Raw genomic sequence first — 8,392 nt, forward strand, 5'->3', positions numbered from 1 at the left:
TGGTTCACAAGCATGCTCCTGAGTTCCAGGTTTCAGTCTGGGGCATGGTGTCCTAAACATCTTTCCCCGCTGCTGCTGCTGGTCTGCAAGTCCAGCCCACTCCCCAGCATGGGAGGCTTCTGCCTTCCCAGCGCATGAGCACAGAGGCTCCCTCCCCGTTCCATTTATCTTCCGATATCTGCCCGCAGACTCTTGGCTCCCACTTCATACCTCAAGACCAAGCACCAGAGATGTTCTGTTTGTAGAGATCCATATGTATCTTCTTACATCTCAGGCTGATTTCGTGGGTGTTCAGGATGGTCTGGTAGATATCCAGCTGGATTCAGGGGAATGATTGAAACAGGGTCCCCTACTCCTCTGCCATCTTTCCCCGCCCCTCAGCTGAATGTCTTTTTTAAAAAAGAAAATCAGTAAGAAAATAACTGCAAACTTTTAACTATTTTGAAAACATAGAATTCTAAACAGCTATAGACTCGTTAAGTCATAAATTTTATACAACATTTAGAATGAAAATAAACAGACCAAAATGTGTTACATTGTTAAAGAGGTATTTAGAGGACTATAGTATTAAATGCTTATTTTGGACAATAAAGCCAGAAATAATGATTTGGAGTCCACCTTAAGACAATGAATATAGCAATTCCACATTCATAACATTTATAGAGTTTCTCTCCCAGTATGAGGTCTTTTGTGAATAATAAGTGAAGAACTCCAACTGAAGGATTTTTCACATTGAATACATTCATACAGTTTTTCTCCAGTGTGAGTTCTCACATATCTCCTAAGGGAAGAGGAAACACTGAAGGTTTTCCTACATTCCTTACATGGATAGGGTTTCTCTCCAGTATGAGTTCTCACATGCATTCTAAGGGATGAGAGACCACTAAAAACTTTCCCACAGTCATTACATTTGTAGACATTCTCTCGAGCGTGTATTTTCTTGTGAACTTTAAGGTGTGAGCTTGTAGTAAAGGTTTTTCCATAATCACTGCAGTCATAGAGTTTCTTCCTAGTGTGTATTCTCTTGTGCACTATTAGGTAAGAACCAAAGGATTACACTCATAAGGTTTTTCTCCAGTGTGAGTTCTCACATGAATCTTCAGAGATTTTTTTTTTTAAGATTTTATTTATTTATTTGACAGAGACAGCCAGCGAGAGAGGGAACACAAGGAGGGGAGTGGGAGAGGAAGAAGCAGGCTCCCAGCAGAGGAGCCTGATGTGGGGCTCGATCCCATAACGCTGGGATCACGCCGAGCCGAAGGCAGACGCTTAACGACTGCGCCACCCAGGTGCCCCCAGAGATGTTTTTTGACTGAAAGCTTTTCCACATTGATTACATTTGTAGTGTTTCTCACCAGTGTAAGTTCTTACATGTCTCCTTCGGGTTGAGGAATTGTTGGAGACTTTCCCACATTCTTTGCATTCATATTGTTTGTCGCCCACGTGACTTTTCTTGTGCCAAATAAGATTACAAAGTCTTTTGAAGGCTTTCCCACATTGATTACATTTATGATATCCTCTCCATTAGGAGTTTGCTCCTGTTGCCTATGGGATGGATGAATGATGACAAAGTCTTGGTTTTATTACCTTCATAATTCTCCACCATATGAAAATTGTTATATAAAGGAAACATATTATGTTTGAAGTGTATAACATGTTTGAAGCATGCATATTTTTCTGCTGAATTTTTTCAAGATGCCACAGATCTCTATCATATTTATGACTTTCACAGAGCTTCCTACTTACAGTTTCTCTTTAATTGTTTACGACTGAATAATGTTTCAAACTCTCAATATTTAAGTAACATTTATGGCAATGTTTACTGGTTGAAACTCTCTTTGAAAAAACGTGTTTTGATCCAAGTTCAGGGTTTTCCTCTAATTCATGATGGTCATAGAATCTCTCCTGAGAGGTTGTTTTCTTTTGGGCCACTTTCCTCAAATTTCTCTCTGGGATCTTGTGCTGTTTTCTGATCTTATGGCATTCCTGGTCTTCACTTAATGTGGAGGACCAATTGCCCATTATGAATCTTATCATTTTCACTCCATTGGATGATTTTTCCCTACAAATATTCTGTTTAGGAGTTGATTCTTTGGTTTTAAGTTGAATCTCCCAGTCTGGATAGGTGCCTTGGAGAATTCGCCTTTTCATAGTTCTTATCTCTTCTTAAGCCAATGGGGAGATCACAGTAGGCTTCCATAATTGATATTCCACTGAGGTAAGACTCATATAGTTTTCCAATATCACATCTCTGCAAATTCTTCTCTGACCAGAATCAAGCATCATCCACTCCTCCTAGGTAAACTCCACAGCCACATCTTTAAAGGTCACTGGTACCTGTCACCAGGTTTGTGGAAATCCAGCCACCACCCTTTCTTCCTCATTATTTCTCATGTATAAACAGGCAGAATCCTGTGTTGGCAGAGCCCATATGAGGGATAGGTCAATGGCTGCCATCTTGAGAGTCTGAAAGTGATATCTACCTGTACAATAAGGCACAGAGATCAGGATATTTCTTTTCTTGTCCCTCTGATCCTATCAGGGCATGCATGCATTTCACTGGGTGTCCTCCCTGTAGCCAAAGAGGAAAGTTCAGGTGAATGAAGAAAGGTGGAAATAGGGCCCCACTGTTGACAAGGAAAAAGAAAAATTGTAGACTCTCCCCACTTCTCCCACCAAGGATTGGCCTGCTTAAAATCTTTACAGGGATTTGTAGTCACATACAATAGTGTCATCCTTGGCCCCCTTTTAGAACTGTCATCTTGGTTATTTATACTAGCTTCTCCTGGAGACTAGTGTTTAGCACTGTGTGAAAGAAGCATGCATTATTAAAAGAAAAACAATTAAAGCTAAAGAGAACCAGTTCAAAGAGGCATGGTTGATTAAATTTTGTGTGTACTCTGCAACTTTTTAAGTTATCTTTTGGAATGGGATAATAATTTCCCTGTGAAACATAATTATTCTACATATGCTTACTTTCCTATACATAACTTGGTGTTTACCTGAATAACCTCATACATAATTAAGAGCACTGAGGATTCAGCTGGTACTCAGGAATTTTATTGGAGTTGTTAAAGGTAGAATGTGACTTTGAAACAAACATTCATTTGATTACCTCCAATTCAATCTCTCTCCCCAGAGTCCATGTTTCCTCATGATAATTTATTCTGTCTAGAACTTGAATGGGATCAACAAAGATGCATGATCCATGATCCAAACTTTGAGAGTGAGGCCTTAACGTTAATAAGGTGACATAGTACTTTCCTATACATTTTTAACAAAGGCTTTAAAATAAATATTAAAAAGATACAGCAGGACTACAAAAATATGAATGCTTAGAGACTTTGGATCACAACAAATCATGCAATAATTTGTTATGCTAATTTTTTTACAGGTGTTACTTCTTGAAGATAAGAGGATAACCTTCAAATGTGAGCCCTCTATCTCAATGCTACAATGGAGTTCAGTTTTAATGGACAAAATCACAGAATTGGCAATTTTATTTAGACAAATATCTTTTGACAGGTAGAGTCTATGTTCTTTTTTTTTTTTAAAGTTTTTATTTATTTATTAACAGAGAGAGAGACAGCCAGCAAGAGAGGGAACACAGGCAGGTGGAGTGGGAGAGGAAGAAGCAGGCTCCCAGCGGAGGAGCCTGATGTGGGGTTCGAAACCAGGACTCTGGGATCATGCCCTGAGCCGAAGTCAGACGCTTAATGACTGAGCCACCCAGGTGTCCCAGATTCTATGTTCTTAAACCACAAGTGTATATAAGTCTGTAACTTTGGTGTAAACCGTACAGAAGTAGATTTCCATCTGATTTGTTCATTGCTGTATTCCAAGTACCTAGAACATTCCTAGCACATGGCAGACACTCAACAAATATTTATCAAATAAGCTGAGTGAGTCCATGGCAATTAAGGTTTTGTGAAGGAGCCCCGCCCCCATCCATACCCTTCTTTCAGAAGGAAAAAAAAAAATTAGAAAGTTATGCTTCCTCTTCAAAAAGGAACTTACTTTATCTTCTGGTTAAAGCTTTCTAAGCTAAGAATTGTATTCTGAACTTGTTCCTCAACTCCCCACGTTTTATTTCTTTCCTAGTTACAGAACTAATTAGAAAAACGAAACACTTTAGGGACAAACAGGAAAAAGTATCTGAATAAATGGAGGGATTCATCATGATTATGAATGGAAAGATTCAATATTATAAAGATTTCAATTTTTCTCTAACTAGAATTGCATTGGATTTTCATTAATCTATTCAATAGGGATCTTGAAAGGACAATTTGATTTTAAGGTTTTATAGGAAAATGAAAGTACATGAATAACAAGGCAATTATTAAAATAGTGCTTTACTATATTTAAAAATGCATTATAAATCTCTAGTAACTTGGGGTGCCTGGGTGGCTTAGTTGGTTAAGCATCTGCCTTTGGCTTATGTTGTGATCCCAGCGTCCTGGGATCGAGCCCCACATCAGGCTCCCTGCTCAGTGGAGAGCCTGCTTCTCCCTCTACCTGCCACTCCTCCTGCTTGTGCTGTCAAATGAATAAAACTCTTTAAAAAAATCTCTAGTAACTCAAACAGATGATAATGGGGCAATAATAAAAAGTAAAACAACTTCAGGAGCAGATTGACGTGTAGCTAGACATTTAATATATGATAAAGGCAGCACTATGAATCACTGGGGGGAAAGGATGGAGTAGTTATTAAATGGTGTCAAGACAGCTGATGACTATCTGTTTGGGGCCAGAAGACCACAGAATATCTTCAAAGTGCTAAAGGAAAACAGTTTCAACCTAGAATTCCAATGGTATCCTAAAAAGTGAGAAAAACACTGGTATATTTCAAAGTGACAGCAGCATCCTCAAAGATGCTCATAAGAGAAATGCAAGTTGAAACAAGATTGGGATATAATTTCTCTAAGGCACACCTTAAATTAAAAGAAACCTAAAACTTCATGAAACTCATTTACACCATGAGTCAAATAAAATTAAAAGAAAAACCACACACTTATGAAATAACAGAAAAAAATTTTTTTTAAAGATTTTATTTATTTGACAGAGAGAGACAGCCAGCGAGAGAGGGAACACAGGCAAGGGAAGTGGGAGAGGGAGAAGCAGGCTCCCAGCAGAGGAGCCTGATGTGGGGCTCGATCCCAGAACGCTGGGATCACGCCCCGAGCCAAAGGCAGACGCTTAACGACTGAGCCACCCAGGCACCCCTGAAATAACAGAAAATTTTGAACACTGCCTATACATTTGATATTGGAGAATTACTGCTAATTCTGTAGATGTGATAATAATATACTTTTTATGATTTTTAAAGGAGTTATAATTGGATACAGATTTTGAAATATTTACAATATATCATGTAAAAGATCTGCTTCAAACAATGATATATAAGGGGTGACTGTTATACTTTTTTGTGTTTTGGAATTTTCATAATATAAGTCTAAAAATCATCAGAGAGATATTTCATTCATAAAACATTAATAGGAATGTATGGTTGATTTTTTTTTTTACAAATAAAATCACAAAATAAATAGTCTTAGGAAATTTAAAAGTATAATAACAAAAAAATTAAAAAGGTAAAAAGATTTAAAGATAAAGCTGAAGAACTCTTCCAGAAAGCAGAACTCCCAAAAGAGATAAGCAAAGAGAGGGAAAAGGTAAGAAAATTATATGATCAATTTCAAAGGTTCAACACCAGATTATTCAGAGTTCCAGAAAGAAAAAACAGAAGAGAGAATCAAACAAATACAGGAGAAATTCCTTAAAATAGTGAAATATGTAAGCACTGACCCATCAAAATGGGCAATTGTTTTTTTTTTAATTTTATTTATTTATTTGAGAGAGCGAGAGAGAGAGAGCATGGGGGGGGGGCATCGTGAGATGAGAAGCAGGCAGCCCAGTGCAGGGCTCCATCCCAGGACCCTGAGATCATGACCTGAGTGGAAGGCAGACGCTTAACTGACTGAGCCACCCAGGCATCCCAAAACGGGCAATTTCTTAAAAGACTGGAACTAAGCATATCAACATGAAAGTTTTGGATACCAAAAATAAACTGATGAATCTAAACATGCCAAGACATGATAAACAGGTTACATACAAAAGAACAGGAACAGGTGTGGAACAGGACTTCTCAATGGTAACACTGCTTCATTTCTATCTAGCTTTGCCCACTTTTAAAATTCCGAGGGAAGGTAAGTTCTTCCAGGGACCGCCTAAGAGCGGCGCTGTAAGAAGCAACCATCTCTTCTCTTCCTCTCTGCCATCTGCTCAGCAGCCACAAGGCAGCAACCATGTGCAAATTCATTTCCATCCAGGCTGGTGTTCAGATTGGCAATGCCTGCTGGGAGCTCTACTGCCTGGAACAGGGCATCCAGCCCAATGGTCAGATGCCAATTAACAAGACTACTGGGGGAGGAGATAACTCCTTCAACACCTTCTGCAGTGAGACAGCTGCTGGCACACATGGGCGCACGACAGTGTTTGTAGACCTGGAATCCACAGTCACTGATGAAGTTCACACTGGTACCTAACACCAGCTTTTCCACCCTGAGCAGCTCGTCACTGGGAGGAAAGATGCTGCCAATAACTGTGCTGGAGGGTACCACACCATCATAGGGAGATCAATGACCTTGTCTTGGACTTAAGCTCAAAAAAGAAAAAATGGCTACAATTATAGCAATGATTTTAAAATATCACTAAAAAGCCGTGATTTTTTAAATCTCCAAAAAATCACCATAGAAGATTAGTATGAACAACTTTGTGCCACGATACTTGAAAATTCACAGATGAACAATTCTCTATAAACTTTAAGTGTCCAAATTGACTAAGAACTATAAAACTTAAACCCATCAACAACCATTAAAAAAAAAAAGAAGAAGAAAAAAAATCAGAAGTCAAATATCTACGCCTAGAGATTTTGAGCCCAAAACTTAGAATGGAAAAACTACTTTACAGAATAGGAGGGGAAAAAATCCGATGCTTCCCAAATTATTCATGAGACTTGTGAAATCTTCTTATGGTACAACAGACAGTACTGCAAAGATAGCACAGAGGCCGCTTTTAGGCGAAGAGGCTGGAATGATGGAATGTGGACAGGCCCTACAGCGATCCCCCTCGCTGAACACACACCTCAAAATACTTACAACCCGGTAGTTACCAAAAAAGCAAAATGCCATACATCTCCATACGTTCTCACCTTCTCTCTTAAAAAAACAGCCCCATCCACTGCCTTGCTGCAGACGGCCTCTCCTCTGCTGTCCAGCCGCCTCCCCTCCCACCCCTGCGGTGGGTTCAATAAACGTCTATCGCCTTTGATCCGCCTGGGGAAATTCTTTTCACCGCCAGGGCCACCGGCTTCCACCCCATCGTGGCCCCACATAGGCGGGCCCCCCAGACAGTACAAGGGAAGAAGATTAAAATGCAATTTTATTTCTGAACACTGAAAAAGCCCTAAGTAAAATATTAACAACTTGAATAGGACTGTGTACTAAAGTAATAAAATAGCATCACATTCAGAACATTTGCAAGAATTACTGACAAGCAGAAAAACTGCTGTTCCTATAATGTAACAGCTAATGAACACTCTTGTACCCACTGTATTTTGAAGCAGATATGGGGATGCTCTATTATTTGTAAACATTTCATAATTTATCTCTGTACTAAGTGTTTTTACCCTTTTTTTAAAGTAAGCTCTACGCCCAACGTGGGGCTTGAACTACCCCCCCCCGCCGCCCCCGCATCAAGAGTTGCGTGCTGTGTGTACTGAGCCAGCCAGGCGCCCCAGAATTTATCTCTGAAAAAAACCTCTTAAAAAATCAAAACCAGGATTTAGTCACAGCCACAAATTAGCAGGAATTGCTTAATATCAGATATATAGGCACTGTTCAAACTTTTTTGTATCTCATTAGACTTTTCAAGCAATTTCTTTGACTTACGGTCGAAATAAGGTTCACATAATTTCAAGTCCCTATTAATTCAGGGCTTGCCTTAGAGAACGGAGATCTCGTTACTGTGGGGCAGCGCAGGCACGGACGAAGGGATTAACACGGATCCCGGAAAAGCCCCGCACGAAGGACCGGCCGCTGCGGGAAGCCCACCACCGACTGCCAGCAGCGCTCACCGAGGCCATCCCTCCCCGGTCGGCCTCCGCCCCCTCCCGGCCGGCCGCGGGGCCCGGGTGGGCACTGAGCACCTGAGCGACCGCTCCCCACGCCCCCGCTCACGGGCCCAGTCTCCGCAACTCTACACGCTCCCGCGCGCTCACCTGTCCCCGGGGTACCTGCCCCTCGGCGTCGGAACCACCGGGCCGCTGCGGGCTGGGAGAGGAGAGCGCGCGCTGGGCAGGCGGCGGTCGGCGGCCTCCGGAGCCCCCCAAGCGGAA

The sequence above is a fragment of the Ursus arctos genome, unplaced genomic scaffold (assembly GCF_023065955.2).
Source record: "Ursus arctos isolate Adak ecotype North America unplaced genomic scaffold, UrsArc2.0 scaffold_34, whole genome shotgun sequence".
NCBI classification, from domain to species: Eukaryota; Metazoa; Chordata; class Mammalia; order Carnivora; family Ursidae; genus Ursus; species Ursus arctos.